General features: G+C 41.3%; 1 long non-coding RNA gene across 1 annotated transcript; it reads left to right on the forward strand.

Moving 5' to 3' along the window:
* The first annotated feature begins 6020 nt into the window (after positions 1–6020).
* On the forward strand, positions 6021–7193 carry LOC124037187. Its single transcript, XR_006839138.1, has 2 exons — positions 6021–6353; positions 6705–7193. It is a non-coding gene; the product is annotated as an uncharacterized LOC124037187 (long non-coding RNA).
* The last annotated feature ends 11511 nt before the right edge of the window (positions 7194–18704 follow it).

Genomic DNA, 18704 nt, shown 5'->3' on the forward strand with positions numbered 1-18704 from the left:
AGTTCCATAGGGCGGTGCACAATTGGCCCAGCGTCGTCCAGGTTTGGCCCGGGTAGACCGCCATTGTAAATAGGAATTTGTTCTTAACTGACTTGCCGAGTTAAATAAAAATGTATAAGCATTTTGGAGCTTCCCTTTGCTCGTGTGTTAACCAAGGGATGGTGTAGACCGGCTACTGTCTATCATTTTACACCAAGTAGTCACATGTTCACACTTCACTACACTCATGACAAGGTTGTTCCCGTCTCTCACCCTATAGCATAGGAGGCTCTTGTTCAATCGCAAAAAGGCATGTTGGATTTTATCTTCTCAAAAATACATCTACTGTGTGAAGCAAAGACACGTCGTGTAATTTAAAAATTATTCTTTCTCACTGCACAGGAAGGACGATGCTATTGAGTTCTTCCAGAAATCTGGTTACAAGTTTTGATTGAATAATACATTAGATAAGAGACTAAAACCTCACATGTACTTTACTGTCAACATGTGACTTTTATACAGCAATCACCGCTATCAATCACAGAATAAAGATGTTGACTATTCAAATTGTCTCCACATTTTATTTCTTGCTGTAAAACGTCAGAAATATTCCATGCGGAACAGTACAATTGAGATGTTATTCAAGTCATACAGAATAATTCGGTGTGCTCCTGTTTCCATCTGAGAGTCTTTTGTTTTGGATGGGGACCGATTGATGTGCCACAGGGGTGCCAAGGCACTCCTCAGCATTGTTGAACAGTGGGAGGAGATAGACAGTGTACCGAGCCTTGTGCTCCAGGTGAAACCTGGGGACCCACTGCCTTTTGAAGAATTAATTTGCCCGGGAGGGAGGCGGCTAAATTTAAATGTCTGACTGGTGACTGACAAGTGTTGTCTGTCTGAACCACCTTTGGGCAGGAAGTATGAGAAAGGCAAGCCACCGAGCTGCTTTCACAACACCCTCCACCAAATTGAACACTGTTGGACCGGTAGGCTACAGACAGGGAATTGGTTTAGTCTAGTAGTGGTGGTGAGGACCAAGGTCAAGTGAATGAGCCAGAAACCAAACTTGACCATGACATATCTAAATGAGGGCCTGCAAATATTTTTCCTTCAGGCAAGGCCTTTGGTTAAATTAATATTACATGTAATGTGTCTTACAGCCTTGGGTAACAATGTTTTGTTAACTAAAGAAAGAGAGGAATGGAGGAGGAGAAGGAAAAAGGAATAGGGGTATTGTGGGCGAGAAGTAGTAACATTAACTCAGCCAGGGAGAAAGAATGTCTTGTCTGCAATGTTAGCAAGGGGAGTATACAGTATCACAGTGTTGCTGATATCATGAACACAGCCAGGGGTTAGACATTGCCTTATTTTGACTTCAACATGAAGTGAACTAATGTGGCTCAGTTGGTAAGAGCATGGCCTAGCAAGGTTGTCGGTTCAATTCCCACGGGGGTCACATAACAAAATTAAAAATGTACTAGCTTCTGCTAGCAGCATAAATTCAATGAACTACAATGAGGCCAACAGAGAAGGGACATGAAAAAGGACAATTATTTATAAGAAAGCAGCTACATTATTAATATATTAAGTCAGTGACCCATTCATCAGACTCTATAATGAGTTTAAGAACGGTTCACTCGAAAGGCCGAGCTATGAGAACACTGTGCTATAACCCATTACCACCCCTCATTTACTTAATTTCATGAGGTCATGAGTTTCAGCTTAATCACAGAAGCTTAGCCTAAAGTTAGAGGTTGAAATGTTCTCCTATTGATCTTTCACCTGAGTACAATTTCTCTCTCTCTGAACAAGACTTCAAGAAGAACAATGTTTGACTCGGGCATCCTAGGCTCTGTCCACTCAACTTTTCCCTCTAAGCGTTACTGCAGGTGTCTCCTTGCCCCCCACCCCACCGGGGGGCCTACCTTGTGGCTCACTCCCCAGAGCAGGCAGGGTAAGGTGTGTACCTCTTCTCCTGCCCCCCCACCGCATTCTGGCCATCATCAGCTGTCAGACAGGGAAGGAAGCAGAGGGAGAAGTTAAAACACACACAACCTGGTGAAGAGAGGAAGGAAGAGGGGCAGACACTCTGACAGGGATACAGGAAGTAGAGGTGTGCTATAGAAGAGAGCTGCAACACTCTGAGATTATAAACCAATAAACTCTTACAAACATTGTGGTATATCTCCAATATCACAGATGAATTGTATTCTTCAGTCGAGATGGCCTTGGGCTTGCCTGAGTCATTGTTTGCGATATCATTTGCTGTTAGGAATTAAAGGAGAAATAGTTCACATTGGAATTGGAAAAGGTAAACAGTGTAAAAACTCAATGCAACCAAGAAAACATATACAGTGAACATGTCAAAGTGTCAGCCATAAACCAAATGATTTGTAAAGCCCAAAGTCAACATAAGTTGAGGAAATGGCAGATATATTGTCTGTGGTCCAGTCAAAAGATGTGTACCAGGCAGAAAAACACTTTTCTAATCATCGTTCATTTGAGCACAGCAAACACTTTGAAAGGGCTATTCAAATGCAGAGAAACTTGTTTACGCTGTGTAGCAAGTAAGGTAATGTCTCCACCCCAATGATCTCAAACTGTTACTTCCTTCAAAATATGCCTCTGAATTGCCGCAAATAGTTCATGATATATGGCAGGTCTATTTCGACGAACAAGCAGCTTTTGTTGCACGCTTCTGAGACGGGAGACAGTTTCTATTACAGTTTTTTTTTACAATCGCTAGGACCCATTTCTCAAAACTTAGGTCACTTTTTCAAAACTCTTCAAACTGGTCTCCTAACCAACTTTCAGCTTGGCACAGCAGTTAATTTCACATCCAAAATGCACTAAAACTACCAAAACACTTCATACATGTCTCAAATCAACACACTCTTCCCTAACACTAGCAAAGGTTGTCACCCAACAGGCACACTTTGTCACTCATAAAACAATGACCTAAAAAACACTAACAGGTAGCAATACACAATATTTTCTTTTGTCAAATGTCTTTACAAAACGAGAATGAAACCTCTCTACTGTTTAGAATTCACTGCAGTATATGTTACAGGAATGAATCAGACATGATGCAATATGCTTCAATATGTTTTATGTCATTTTTTGGCATTGAGGGATTCCAAAATACAAGAATTTGTATATACACCATCTACCGATACAGATGCAGTAGCAATGCTAGTCAACCCTGTCTTCTGCATTTGGCCACAAGTTCTCATCCACATCACACGTCATCTTGGGCAATACACCTCGGAAATAATCTTTTGGCGTGCCTGGTCCATCCCTGGCAATCTTTTGCAGATATGTCCAGGCATCCAGCATTCATTGTGCCCAGGAGTACATTTGATCATGTGGATGGTGGCCATAAACCTTTCACCTCCATCCCATCCTGGGATGAGCTGCATACCATTCTGTGACTGCACGGGAGTGGTGAAATGCCACATTGTCCCATACAATTACAAACGTTGGCCGATTTCGCCTCACAGCAACCCTTTCCTCACCTGGCACAACCCTTCCACAGAGGTCATCTAGGAATGAAATGAGACACTCGGTGGCCCAATTAGCGGTTTGTGTAACAGCAATCCATCAGAGGATATTGCTGCACACATTGTGATGTTGGCACCCTTCTGGTCCGGGACATCCACTGTGGCTCTTTTCCCAGTCACATTCCTTCCTCGCCACCACGTTTTGGCCAAGTTGAAACTAGCCTCATCCACAAAGATGAATATGTGGGGTGTTTGCCTGGCTTCAATCTCCATGACTCTCTAAAATAAATCCACAAGGCAACATAAGAGTTAGGCTATTATAGTAGTTTACATTATACCTAAAAACATGTGTCTCTGCCTTGTTTGGTTTTGTTCCAAACCACTTCTGTATTTTATAGTCATCTTACCTGGACATATTGGTTCCTGAGTTGCTTGACTCGTTCAGAGTTCCTGTCAAAGTGGACAGTGTACACCTGCTTCATCCTGACTTGATGTTGTTTCAGGACTTTAGAAATAGTTATGCTTACATTGTGAATATTTCCAAATGTAATGTTGTCTGCCATCACTCTGTCCCGAATCTCTGTGAGTTTTATGCCACTGTTTCTGATGACCATATCAACGATTGCAGTTTCCTGCACAGCATTGAAAATCCTACCTCTCCCACCTATGGGAGGTAACCGTTGGGTCCTAAGCCTAAATGCAAAAACAATTACACACAAGTGTGTTTGGAGGCTTTGCTCAATATACTTCTGTAATGTGCCGTTCAGTCAGATGCCCTTGCAAAATCTTACCTGTTGTTTTGCTGGAATATTCTCACAAGATGCCACTGTTGATCGTTACAGATTTGGATTGCGCTCTCAGACCAGCCTCTCTCATTGATAGACCATTGATTTATTACATGATCAATTATAGTAGTCCTAATATCACCTGAGACTACAACTCTTGATCTTCCTCTCTGTCTTCTTCCACCACGGATACGTACTCCTCTCCCTCTCCCACTCCCAGCCACTCTTCTTCCTCTGTCAGCCACTTCTCTCTCTCTGGCTGGGTCCATGTTTACATTACAGTACAGCATTATTCCTAAGATATCCCCTTTTGTACAGATGGTAATGAAATTGAAAGACTAACACCTGGGTAGGTTTTCAGCTACAATGGGAATCAGCCGTGGTTGGTCTATTTGTTTTGGTAGTATTTCATTTTTTAGATTTGGATATATTTCAATACAGGTTTACTGTAGAAATGTAGCAGATTGCTGTCTTATTCAATGTTGTGTTATGTTAGGTTTTGAACTTAAGTTTAACAGTTTTGAAAATGTATGTAAACATGTACAAATTAGCATGTAGGTACATAGAGTTTTGGTGGTGGTTGTGTCTGAGTGAGAGAAGAATTCATGAAATTTGAAAGATGTAGTCATGAATGCATTTTGTGCAAAGCAATGAAAAAGGATCCACAGTTTAGCTCTGATAGATTGCTGTTGTGCTCGCTGTTGTGCTCGCTGTGTGAAGAGTTTTGAAAAAGTGACATAAGTATTGAGAAATGGGTCCTAGCGATTTAAAAAAAAAGAAAACTGGAATGCTGCAGTTTTTCCAGAGAATTTAACACTCAGCATAAGAGCAATGCTGTTATCCAGGGCTTGAAACTGCTGCCCCCCAGTGGTGATTGTGGAAAGCTGTGTCAAAGGTTGAACATTGCGGATGGTGGAGATTGAGTTCAGCCAAGTGGTTTTCACAGCATGGTATATGTGTCTTATCATGGGTTTATTAAGTTCCTGAGTAGACTGACACTTTCATATCTGACACGTTCAGATACAATGTAGGTGTATTATTCTATATGGGGATATTTTCCCAGCTTGTCATGATACACACAAATGTCCACCGTGAAATCAAATAAATCGACGCATCACTACAATAGGCCTTAATATATTGACTTCCAAGTCATGATATGCCCATAACTGTTTAAACCCCGTTCTTAATCTGACAGAGATCATTCTAAAGAGTTCCTCACACTGCGATTCAGAAGCTAAACTTGGACATACTTTACTGGACTGGTTAGGCAAGTGTATGGTCATGTAAGGATATGGCCATGGATGACAGGACTTCCTTTACTTACTCCTATGATACATGACCACCTCCCTTAGTGGAAAATCAGAAGAGGAGTGTGGTTTCACACAGTTTAATTTCTAGCTGGTAAGAGGGTTTGTACTGGCCTCTGGCCTTGGCGTGCCAAAACATCCCACTTTTACAGTGTGTGCGTGAGAGCCTCAGTGCGTGTGCAATGCATGTGTGTCTGTGTATGCTTGAGTGTACATTTGTCTGTGTGTGTGTCTGTGTACGCTTGTGTGTACTAAGTTGGTGCGTGAATGTCTCACTTCAGCACACCCTGAGAGTCCTTGTCTGAAGACCTTGAGGAGGCTAAAGCATGGGGCCCCTCCTGGGAGAGAGAGAGAAAGAGACCCTGAACCGATAAGAAACTTTTCCGCGGTAGGAACTAGGTGTTCTAACTTTTTCCCTCTTTCCTCGCTGTGCTGTTGACATCTGAGAAGAAGATGGCAGCTTATTATGTAGCAAGTTCACCGTACGCTACAATAGTGAGCAACGACAGCCAATCAACCTTAGCCAAGACACTGAGGCTTTGTCATGCTTGTTGCTGGTTACTTTAATGTTTTTTTTTTTTTTTTTAAGAGGGTTGCACCGGCCCCTGCAAGTGCATGTTATGCCATGGCCTGAAACCAAGGAGGTGGGCTGAGTGCTCACAGAGAACGAAAAAACAGAAAGACTCTGTCTTTCTCAAACATCTTCAAGGTCTCTGGGGAGGAATAAATGCCCCTCAGTAGGTGATGGCTTTAGGGAGACAACTCTGGAGCTGTACAGGGTAAGTCCGTTTTTTTTTTAATAGGATCTTCACCTGGTACATTTTATAGAACTAAAACCTCAAAGAGGCTCACTCAGAATATAACGTCTCTTTAATGTTTTTCACATTTTCTGTTTAGCAAATGATTTGTTCAGTAAGAATTTGTCAATTGCAGCTACAGTCTTAGCCAAATGATTGAAGTCCTGAAAAGATTGTTTTGTGTATTCTAAAGTAGAAGTTACTTGTGCAAAATCAGCTGTACATGATACAATAGGAATCACTTGTTTTTATGTCTTTCTTTAAATACCATTGTGTAAGGTTTAATATTCAAAGTGTTCATTCTGTGAGGTTGTCTGTGTCTCTCCCTTCCAGGTCCACAGAGCAGTGGACTCCAGAGGGGTATCTGCACTCGCTGTTCCTTTTTCCTATGCATATACCGCTTTGAGATCTAGCTTTAAAGAGGCATAGGGCATGGGAAAATGGGGCTGCAGAGGTATTTCACCGACCAAACTACCCCTGGTTGTTCAACTACCACAGCCCTGAGTTCTCCCTGTTTCCCCATTTTGGACCTCGATCTAGAGAACCTCAACAAGACCACACCCTGAACTCAGTGGAGAGACCATACCTCGTAAGGAGAGACTGGATTTTACAATGTCCTGATGGCTCCTTTGTTTATGATGATAATGCATAATGCATGATGATAATGTACATTTCGTAGCTGTCCAAGCTGTTGCTGTATTGCTGACTTTTGATATTGATTCATGGTTTGCAGTGTTTGTTGTCCACCTAGTGGGTGGAATTGTCTGTTTGTTGTTGTTCAGTAACAAAAGTGTGTAAAAAAATAAAATAAATAAATAATGATCTTCAAATGTTTGTCTTACTTTCTATTATAGGACAAATGTATCCCTTAAACTGAATGACCATGAATAGTTGGTGATAATAACATCTTTAAAAGATTTACATTGAAGTTATTCTATGACTTAAAATTAAATACCACCAGACGACCTTGTATTTAAAGCATGCAGGAATTACGATATGAGGTTTTTAAGAGAACATTTCACCGAACAAGATTTCAAAGAATGGCAACCCTTTTAAGGTCAAGGGCTTGGCAAAAGATGGTTTAGATCCCAGTAAAGTCCCCCATTAGCTTAGCTATGGAAAGGTTACACTTGAATAATTAAACATTTTTCCTCAATCCTATGAGATTTTAGGAAGCATTTCCACATAAAGAGGTAATGGTAAAGAGACACGTTTGAAATAGTGTGGTTCTGATCTTATCAGTCACATTTCCCACAAAACAGGAATTTCAGTGATTTGCCAAAATGATGTGAAGTTCTAAAAACTAAGCGAGGCCCTAAGAACTATGCATGGGTTCTAAGAATCTTGCCTTTTGATTCTGATAATTCCGATGGAATTACTTGATTGTACTTAAAGAATGTCTCCTGTATCAGAGCATCTGTAGCCTAGGATAAGATGGAAGAGTGAATCATGGGAAAATTACAAAAGTGCACATTATGCAGCAAAGAGCCATTGGGCCTTTTATTTTGCCCCTCCTCAGTCCTGTCAGCTCCACTCTGTCTATAACAGAATAACAACTGGGAGACTTTACTGGGCTCTAAACCATCTTTTGCAAAGCCCTTGACCTTAAAAGGCTTGCCATTCCTCGAAATCTCAAATAATATGTCAATGTTAAAAACCTTAATGTCATTTCTGCATGCTTTAAGTACAAGGTGGTATGGTGGTATTTTAACTACAATGTATTGTCTGATACTCCCTAACTATGGATCCCTGAAACAGTTGTTATTCGAACATGCCCAATGCACGCCTTCATACATGTGGATGGGAAGTACGGACTACCATATATTTTATTCAGTGTATGGCTGTGCTCTAATCTGTTATGTAAAATTGTGGTCAACATGTCCCTGCTTGGGGGGGTGGAGGGCAGTTTGTAGTATCTGTCATTTACTTCACTATATTGTAACATGTGTGCAGGGTTGGGGAGTAATGGATTACGTGTAAGGGATGATTTATTCTGCAATAGTTTGTGTCGGGGGGGGGCTAGAGTCAGTCTGTTATATCTGGAGTATTTCTCCAGTCTTATCTGGTGTCCTGTGTGAATTTAAGTATGCTTCCTCTACTTTTCTCTCTCTTTCTCTTTCTGATTATTTCTCTTGGAGGACCTGAGCCCTAGGACCATGCCTCGGGACTACCTGGCCTGATGACTCCTTGCCGTCCCCAGTCCACCTGGTCATGCTGCTGCTCCTGTTTCAACTGTTCTGCCTGCGGCTATGGAACCCTGACCTGTTCACTGGACGTGCTACCTTGTCCCGGACCTGCTGTTTTGGATTCTCTCTCTACCACAGCTGCTGTCTCTAACTCTGAATGATCGGCTATGAAAAGCCAACTGACATTTACTCCTGACGTGCTGATATGTTGCACCCTCTACAACCACTGTGATTATTATTATTTGACCCTGCTGGCATCTATTTGGAACGTTTGAACATCTTGGCCATGTTCTGTTATAATCTCTACTTAGCACAGCCAGAAGAGGACTGGCCACCCCTCAGAGCCTAGTTCCTCTCTTTGTTTCTTCCTAGGTTCCGGCCTTTCTAGGGAGTAATTCCTAGCCAACGTGCTTCTACATCTGCATTGCTTGCGGTTTTAGGCTGGGTTTCTGTACAGCTTTATAAATAAATAAAGCTTTATAAATCAATTTGATTGATTGATAGAAAAATACGGTAACTGTATCCGTTACGTTACCAGCATAATGTCGTAATCAGATTACAGATACTTTAGAAAAACTAGATTATTTCGAGGATTACTTTTAACTTCAGAAAGGATGTTTGGGGGAAAAAATCTTTGACACTTCTCTGTTTTCTCAGTGACATTCAAATCAGCATTGAAAAAATCCAGAAGTTTAGATTAGTTTCACCTGAGCGAGTCTTAACACAAGTCAGAGACCACTATGATGACACACCAAATGTGTTTGATGGATCACGGGAAGAGAGCAGGAATAGACTTTTGTAAGGTACAGTCCAAGCTATGTCTTCCAATGGTGCGACTGTTGTCGGCCTCCAAAGATTATCCAACTTGAATTAACGCTTGGAGGCGAGGATGACAGCAGTGGTGTGGTCTACGTCGATACGGAAATCACTTATTATTGATGTCTACATAGCACATTGATGTGAATCACACTGCTGCTCTTTCATTTAGCTATTTGCTCTTTACGGATTGTGGTTGTTGTGGACGGCTATTCACAAATCTTAATGTGTATTTGAACCCAATGATGGTTGAATTCAAGTAGTTTAAGCTGCCTATATGTCATGCAGGTGAATGAGGACCCAAAAGCGACTTGGCGAAAACAGAGTATTTAATCCAGTAATAAACTTTACAAAACAAAAAGCATAATACTACTCGTAAAGACGAGAACAGACTGGAGACTTGATCGAGAACTGCAGGTTGCCTCGGGAAGGCACTTGAACCTAGCAGACTCAGACACCTGCTCACCACGCAGCATCTGAGGGAAACACGACACGACAGGGCAAAACATAGACACAGCACGGTGAATTATAGATGAGGATCCGACAGGGCAGGTACGGGAAACAAGGAGAGAAATAGGGACTCTAATCAGGGAAAAGGATCGGGAACAGGTGTGGGAAGACTAAATGATGATTAGGGGAATAGGAACAGCTGGGAGCAGGAACGGAACGATAGAGAGAAGAGAGAGCGAGAGAGTGAGAGAGGGAGGGGGAGAGAGAGGGATAGAAAGAGGGAAAGAACCTAATAAGACCAGCAGAGGGAAACGAATAGAATGGGAAGCACAGGGACAAGACATGATAATTAATGACAAAACATGACACTATACATCATTGTTTTTGAAACTAGTGGACAGCCAGTGAAAAATGCGCTCTTGCAACAGCTGCATAGTGCGGATCCCAGCATATGGAATAAAAGTGGGGATTTTATTGCTCAATCTTATTAATGCTGATAAAATAAAAAATCCATAAGCCTAATGGACAATGCTCAAACTCACACACTTTTTATAGACTTAAAAGGGGCAATCTGCAATTATAAGTCCATTATTGGATTTATATATATATATATATATATATATATATATATATATATATATATATATATATATATATATATATATATACACACACACACAGTTGAAGTCGGAAGTTTACATACACCTCAGCCAAATAAATGTAAACTCAGTTTTTCACAATTCCTGACATTTAATCCTAGTAAATTTTCACTGTTTTAGGTCAGTTAAGATCACCACTTTATTTTAAGAATGTGAAATGTCAGAATAATAGTAGAGTATGTTTTATTTCAGCTATTATTTCTTTCATCACATTCCCAGTGGGTCAGAAGTTTACATACACTCAATTAGTATTTGGTAGCATTTGGTAGCATAAATTGTTTAACTGAGGTCAAAAACAGACTTACCCCCATCGCGACGTCCCCCATAGGCTAACTTGCTAGCCCTGGTCTACTAACTGCTAACTTGCCTGCCCCGGTCTGCTAACTGCTAGCCCCTGCTAACTGCTTGCTTGCTAACCCGGTCTGCTAACTGCTAGCTTGTTTAACATCGGCCTGCTAACTGTCTGAATCGCCGTGTTCCCAGTCTGCCCAACCACTCACTGGACCCATATGTTCACTTGGCTGCGCATGCCTCTCTCTAATATCTATATGCCTCGTCCATTACTGTCCTGGTTAGTGATTACGGTCTTATTTCACTGTAAAGCCTCTAGCCCTGCTCAATATGCCTTAACCAACCATGTTATCCCACATCCTACATATGCGATGACATCACCTGGTTTAAAAACATCTTAAGTTATAGGGGGCAGCATTTTCACTTTTGGATAAATAGCGTGCCCAATATCAACTTCCTGCTGCTCATGCCAATAATATAAGATATATATATATTTGGATAGAAAACACTCTACAGTTTCTAAAACTGTTTGAATCATGTTTGTGAGTATAAAAGAACCTATGTAGCAGGCGAAACCTCGAGGACTAACTGTTCAGATTTTTTTTTGAGGTCTCTGTCTGTTCTCATTGGGAAACGATATTTCTTAGGCACTTGTTTGCAGTTCCTACCGCTTCCACTGGATGTCACCAGACTTTGGAATTTGGTTGAGGTTATTCTTTTGTGCAATGAAGAAGTACGGCCATCTAGGAACTGGGTAATACTGTTGAGAGTTGCGCAAGACTTGAAAAGTAGCCTTGGTTTGTTGTCTTCCTGTATTGAACACAGATAGACCCGTCTTCAATGTGATCGATTATTAACACTTAAAAATACCTAAAGTTGTATTACAAAAGTAGTTTGAAATCTTTTGGCAAAGTTTACAGGCAACTTTTGAGATATTTTGTAGTGATGTTGCGCAAATTGGAAGCTGCTTTATTTCTGGATCAAACGAGACAAATAAATGGACATTTTGGATATATATGGACAGAATTAATCGAAGGACCAATTGTGATGTTTATGGGACATATTGGAGTGCCAACAAAAGAAGCTCGTCAAAGGTAAGGCATGTTTTATATTTTATTTCTGCGTTTTGTGTAGCGCCTGCAGGGTTGAAATATGCTACTCTTTGTTTACTGTTGTGCTATCATCATAAAATAGCTTCTTATGCTTTTGCCGAAAAGCCTTTTTAAAACCTGACATGTTGGCTGGATTCAAAACGAGTGCTTTGATTTAGTATCTTACATGTGTGATTTAATGAACGTTTGATTTTTATATCATTTTATTTGAATTTGCCGCACTGCATTTTCCCTGGCTTTTGGCCAAGTGGGACGCTAGCGTCCCCTATCCTAGAGAGGTTAAACGTCTCTAGAGACTATATCTCTCTCATCATTACTCAAGCCAAAATAGAACTGCCAAAGGGGGCGGTGTTGCAATCTACTGCAAAGATAGCCTGCAGAGTTCTGTATTACTATTCAAGTCTGTACCCAAACAATTTGAGCTTCTACTTCTAAAAATGTACCTTTCCAGAAACAAGTCTCTTACCGTTGCTGCTTGCTATAGACCTCCCTCTGCCCCCAGCTCTGCCCTCGATACCATATGTGAATTGTTTGCCCCCCCATATATCTGCTGAGCTCATGCTACTAGGTGACCTAAACTGGGACATGCTTTAACATCCCGGCCATCCTACAATTCAAGTTTGATGCCCTCAATCTCACACAAATTATCAATGAACCTACCAGGTACAAATCCATATCCGTAAACACGGGCAATCTCATAGATGTCATCCTAACTAACTCGCCCTCCAAATACATCTCTGCTGTTTTCAATCAAGATCTCAGCGATCACTGCCTCATTGCCTGCATCCGTAATGGGTCTGCGACCAAATGACCACCCCTCATCACTGTCAAACGCTCCCTAAAACACTTCTGCGTGCAGGCCTTTCTAATTGACCTGGCCGGGATTATCCTGGAATGACATTGACCTCATCCCGTCAGTAGTTGATGCCTGGCTATTCTTTAAAAGTGCATTCCTCACCATCATAAATAAGCATGCCCCATTCAAAAAAATTGAACTAGGAATAGATATAGTCCTTGGTTCACTCCAGACCTGTCTGCCCTTACACAGGCAGTTATCTTTCCTAAGGCTAGCTTTTTCAAACAGAAATTTGCATCCTGTATTACTAACTCAAAAACGTTCTGGGACACTGTAAAGTCCATGGAGCATCCTCCACCCAGCTGCCCACTGCTCTGAGGCTAGGAAACACTGTCACCAACGATAAATACATTATGATTGAGAATTTCAATAAGAATTTCTCTATGGCTGGCCATGCTTTCCACCTGGCTACCCATACCCCAGTCAACTGCCCAGCACCCTCCACAGCAACCCACCAAAGCCCCCACCATTTCTCCTTCTCCCAAATCCAGATAGCTGATGTTCTGAAAGAGCTGCAAAATCTGGACCCCTACAAATCAGCTGGGCTAGATAATCTGGACCCTCTCTTTCTAAAATGATCTGCCAAAATTGTTGCAACCCCTATTACTAGCCTGTTCAACCTCTCTCTGAGATTCCCAAAGATTGGACAGCTGCCGCGGTCATCCCCCTCTTCAAAGGGGGTTACACTCTAGACCCAAACTGCTACAGTCCTATCCTACTCTGTCTTTCTAAGGTTTTCGAAAGCCATGTTAACAAACAGATTACCGACCATTTCGAATCCCACCGTACCTTCCCCGCTATGAAATCTGGTTTCAGAGCTGGTCATGGGTGCACCTCAGACACGCTCAAGGTCCTAAACGACATCATAACCGCCAACGATAACAGACATTACTGTGCAGCTGTATTCATCAACCTGGCCAAGGCTTTCGACTGTGTCAATCACCTTGGTTTCTCAAATGATTGCCTCGCCTGGTTTACCAACTACTTCTCAGAGTTCAGTGTGTCAAATCGGAGGGCCTGTTGTCCGGACCTCTGGCTGTCTCTATGGGAGTGCCACAGGGTTAAAACCTTGGACCGACTCTCTTCTCTGTATCCATCAATGATGTTGCTCTTGCTGCTGGTGATTCTCTGGTACACCTCTACGCAGACGACACCATTCTGTATACTTCTGGCCCCTCTTTGGACACTGTGTTAACTAACCTCCAGACGAGCTTCAATGCCATTCAACTCTCCTTCCGTGGCCTCCAACTGCTCTTAAATTCAGGGAAAACTAAATGCATGCTATTCAATCAAACACTGCCTGCACCTGCTCGCCCGTCCAGCATCACTACTCTGGATGGCTCTGACTTAGAATACATGGAGAACTACAAATACCTAGGTGTCTGGTTAGACTGTAAACTCTCCTTCCAGACTCACATTAAGCATCTCCCATCCAAGATTAAATCTAGAACTGACCATCCTACCGATCCTCGACTTTGGTAATGTCATCTATAAAATAGCCTCCAACACTCTACTCAACAAACTGGATGCAGTCTATCACAGTGCCATCCGTTTTGTTACCAAAGCCCCATAAACTACCCACCATTGCGACCTGTATGCTCTCGTTGGTTGGCCCTCGCTTCATATTCGTCGCCAAACCCACTAGCTACAGGTTATCTACAAGTCTCTGCTAGGTAAAGCCCCGCCTTATCTTAGCTCACTGGTCACCATAGCAGCACCCACTCGTAGCACGCGCTCCAGCAGGTATATCACACTGGTCACCCCCAAAGCCAATTCCTCCTTTGGTCATCTTTCCTTCCAGTTCTCTGCTGCCAATGACTGGAACGAACTGCAAAAATCTAGCCAGTCTCCAGATCTCCAGATCTCAACCCCATAGATAATCTTTGGAGGGAGTTGCCCAGCAACAGCCCCAAAACATCACTGCTCTAGAGGAGATCTGCATGGAGGAATGGGCCAAAATACCAGCAACAGAGTGTGAAAACCTTGTGAAGACTTACAGAAAACGTTTGACCCCTGTCATTGCCAACAAAGGGTATATAACAAAGTATTGAGACAAACTTTTGTTATTTACCAAATACTTATTTTCCACCATAATTTGCAAATAAATTCATAAAAAATCCTACAATGTGATTTTCTGGATTTTTTTTCTCATTTTGTCTGTCATAGTTGAAGTGTACCTATGATGAAAATTACAGGCCTCTCTCATATTTTTAAGTAGGAGAACTTGCACAATTGGTGGCTGACTAAATACTTTTTGCTCCACTGTATATTCTGTTCAGATAAGACTAAAATTGAGGTTTTTGGCCATCAAGGAAAACACTATTTCTGGCGCAACCCAACACCTCTCATGTTTTTCATCAGCAGGGACTGGGAAACTGGTCAGAATTGACGGAATGATGGATTGCACTAAATACAGGGAAATTCTTGAGGGAAACCTGTTTCAGTCTTCCAGAGATTTGAGACTGGGACAGAGGTGCACCTTCCAGCAGGACAATGACCCGAAGCATACTGCTAAAGCAACACTCAAGTGGTTTAAGGGGAGACATTTAAATGTCTTGTAATGGCCTAGTCAATGCCCAGACCTCAATCCAATTGAGAATCTGTGGTATGACTTAAAGATTGCTGTACACCAGCGGAATCCATCCAACTTCTAGGAGCTGGGTCAGTTTTGCCATGAAGAATGGGCATAAATCCCAGTGGCTATAGAGACATACCCCAAGAGACTTGCAGCTGTAACTGCTGCAAAAAGTGGCTGTACAAAGTATTGACTTTGGAGGGGTGAATAGTTATGCACGCTCAAGTTTCCCAATAAAAAATATTTTACATCTTCAAAGTGGTAGGCATTTTGTGTAAATCAAATGATACGAACCCCCCCAAAATCTATTTTAATTCCAGGTTGTAAGGCAACAAAATAGAAAATACCTAGGATAGGATGAAGTAATCCTTCTACCCCCCCCCCCCCCTTAAAAGATTTAGATGCACTATTGTAAAGTGGCTGTTCCACTGGATGTCATAAGGTGAATGCACCAATTTGTAAGTCGCTCTGGATAAGAGCGTCTGCTAAATGACTTAAATGTAAATGTAAATGAAAAAATGACAAGGGTGTGAATACTTTTGCAAGTCACTGTACACTTGGTATTACTTTCTTAGCTACAGTATCCATATCTCACTGGCATCCTACATAATTTATGAAGCAGCATAAGACATTTTTGGACTCACGTTGTTGTAATGTGCTTGAACAGTAAAGTGGCGCGACGGTCCTTCGTGGGCAAATTTTGTCATCAAAGAATGAATGTTCAAAACCTATTTTCTCAGTCGTAGCTCGTTTTTCCCGAGTTCCCAGTTGTCTTGAACTCACAGTTAGCCTTCCTTGTTGTCTAATGTTTATGGCCGATGAGCACCGAAACGTTGTATCTCTAATTTCTATTCATATGACAAGGATTGAAAATGATTTTCCAGTAGATTGTCGACTTGATTCATGGTGACGACTGCTAGCTTGCTATTTTAGATATTGAAAGTGTAATGTTGACATGTCCAGTCCAATCAAAGCTACTGTAGATATAACGTGATTTGATGTCATTCTGTGGCCAATGACCTTGAGCCTTCTTGGATGGGCACTTCTAATTTAACTCTTTGAGCTCTAACCTTAGACAATGGGGTGACAGAAAACAGAGCCAATCATGACAAAAAACTGACCCAATCATGACAAAAAACAACGCTCTGTATTTTCTGCTGGCCAGCCCCACCACAGAAAAGCACTGAGCTAGGCTGAAAAACCTGCCTTACTCAAGAAAGCAAAAAAAAAGAGACCATTACATTGTTTGCAAACTGATATGCGACATATATTAAAAAGTATATATTTTTTGTATAATCTTTACCTATAATTGTGGGGCTCAAAATAGGTGGGGCCCTGAATGACGGGTCGCCACTGGGCCTATAGCAAATGCAGCATATAGCATTCATTTTTCACATGTAAATAGCACTTTTCATGCCATTCCATGAGCGCAGCATTTATTTTTCAACTCGAATCAATGAGCCTAATTAGTCATTCATGACAACAAAATCATAAACAACAAAGTAGGGCTGGCTAATAAACCCTTAGTTTAGGGGTTATGCTCAGGTAAAACAATTTGGCTAATCTATACTTCCATATTTCCAAGTCCTATCCTTGAAGATCAAGGGGTATAACATGTATTGGGATGTCGGGAATTCTGGTTTTTATGTGAATATATAATTGAATCGTATTATTATATTTAGTAGAAAGCGATGAGTTAGAAGAAGCCTACATAACCAGCCCATAAAGTAAAATTATACATCCATATATGGCCAGCTATGTGAACTTTAACATTGATTTATCCTGCAATAGATGTCGGTCAATTGATAACATACATTTTTGTCTTCTAATTCCTCTTAAGGGTAAAGTAATCTAAAAGTAACTGAATGTAATCAGATTATGTTACTGAGTTTGGGTAATCTGAAAGTTAGGTTACTGATTACAATTTTGGACAGGTAACTAGTACTGTAACAAATTACATTTAGAAAGTAAACTACCCAACCCTGCATGTGTGCGTAACACAATTTTATCTAAACAATTTTATCAAAACTAACAATACAAATACAGTCACTTTTATTTTAACATAAAGGCCGACACATTCCATTTAGCCTATACAATACTATCATATTTTATGGCTGAGAATGAATGTCAATCAAATTTACTTTCAGTAACTAACTATTCCTTGAGTGCCGCAACACCACTCTCATCTGCAGATCACAATTGCCATTTTAGTCATGTACAAAAATAGTTAGTCTGTCGACAGACGAGGGAAAAGGAACAAAAGATTGACTCATTGGTTGTTTTCTGTGCCAGTCCAAACAAATGCAAGAGGCTGAACTATAGAAAACTGTTTAGGAGATTTTTTTGCAGAGCCCAATACCAGTCTTGTCTTTAATGGCCCAATATCCAACAGCAATAGGTGTCAGTATCCCTCAGATCCATCAATGGTTTATGCAAAAAAATATAATTTAGGCCTATTGTTTGGAAACATGAAACTCAACGTGTCTTTGTTTAACTGAGTGCACAGCCAGGGACTCAATACCAGAGCTGTGATTTTGCAGGACTGCCCACTTGTCCATACCATCATATGTAGACTACAATATGCACAGTGCATTCGGAAAGTATTCTACCACTTCCTTTTTTCCACATTTCACTACATTACAGCCATATTCCAAAATATATATTTTTAAATCCTCATCAATCTACACATTATACCCCATAATGTCAAAGCAAAACAGATTTTTAGAAATGTTTGCACAGTTATTAAAAAAATAAATAACTTAAATATATTATTTACACAAGTACTCAGATCCTTTGTTGTGAGACTCGAAATTGAGCTCAGGTGCATCCCGTTTCCATTGATCATCCTTAAGATGTTTCTACAACTGGATTGGAGTCCACCTGTGGTAAATTCCATTGATGGGACATGATTTCAAGGTCCCACAGTTGACAGTGCATGTCAGTTCAAAAACCAAGCCATGAGGTCGAAGGAATTGTCGGTAGAGCTCCGAGACAGGATTGTGTCGAGGCACAGATCTGGGGAAGGGTGCCAAAAAATCTCTGCAGCATTGAAGGTCTCCAAGAGCACTGTGGCCTCCATCATTCTTAAATGGAGGAAGTTTGGAACCACCAAGACACTTCCCAGAAGTATGCACCTGGCCAAATTTACGAATCAGGGGAGAAGGCCTTGGTCACTCTGACAGAGCACCAGAATTCCTCTGTGGAGATAGAAGAATCTTCCAGAAGGACAACCATCTACACAGCACTCCACCAATCAGACCTTTATGGTAGAGTGGCCAGACGGAACCCACTGCTAGTAAAAGGAATAAGACTGCTCGCTTGTAGTTTGCCAAAGGGCACCTAAATAACTCTCAGACCATGAGAAACAAGATTGTTTGTTCTGATGAAA

Source organism: Oncorhynchus gorbuscha, linkage group LG06 (genome assembly GCF_021184085.1).
Source record: "Oncorhynchus gorbuscha isolate QuinsamMale2020 ecotype Even-year linkage group LG06, OgorEven_v1.0, whole genome shotgun sequence".
NCBI lineage: Eukaryota > Metazoa > Chordata > Actinopteri > Salmoniformes > Salmonidae > Oncorhynchus > Oncorhynchus gorbuscha.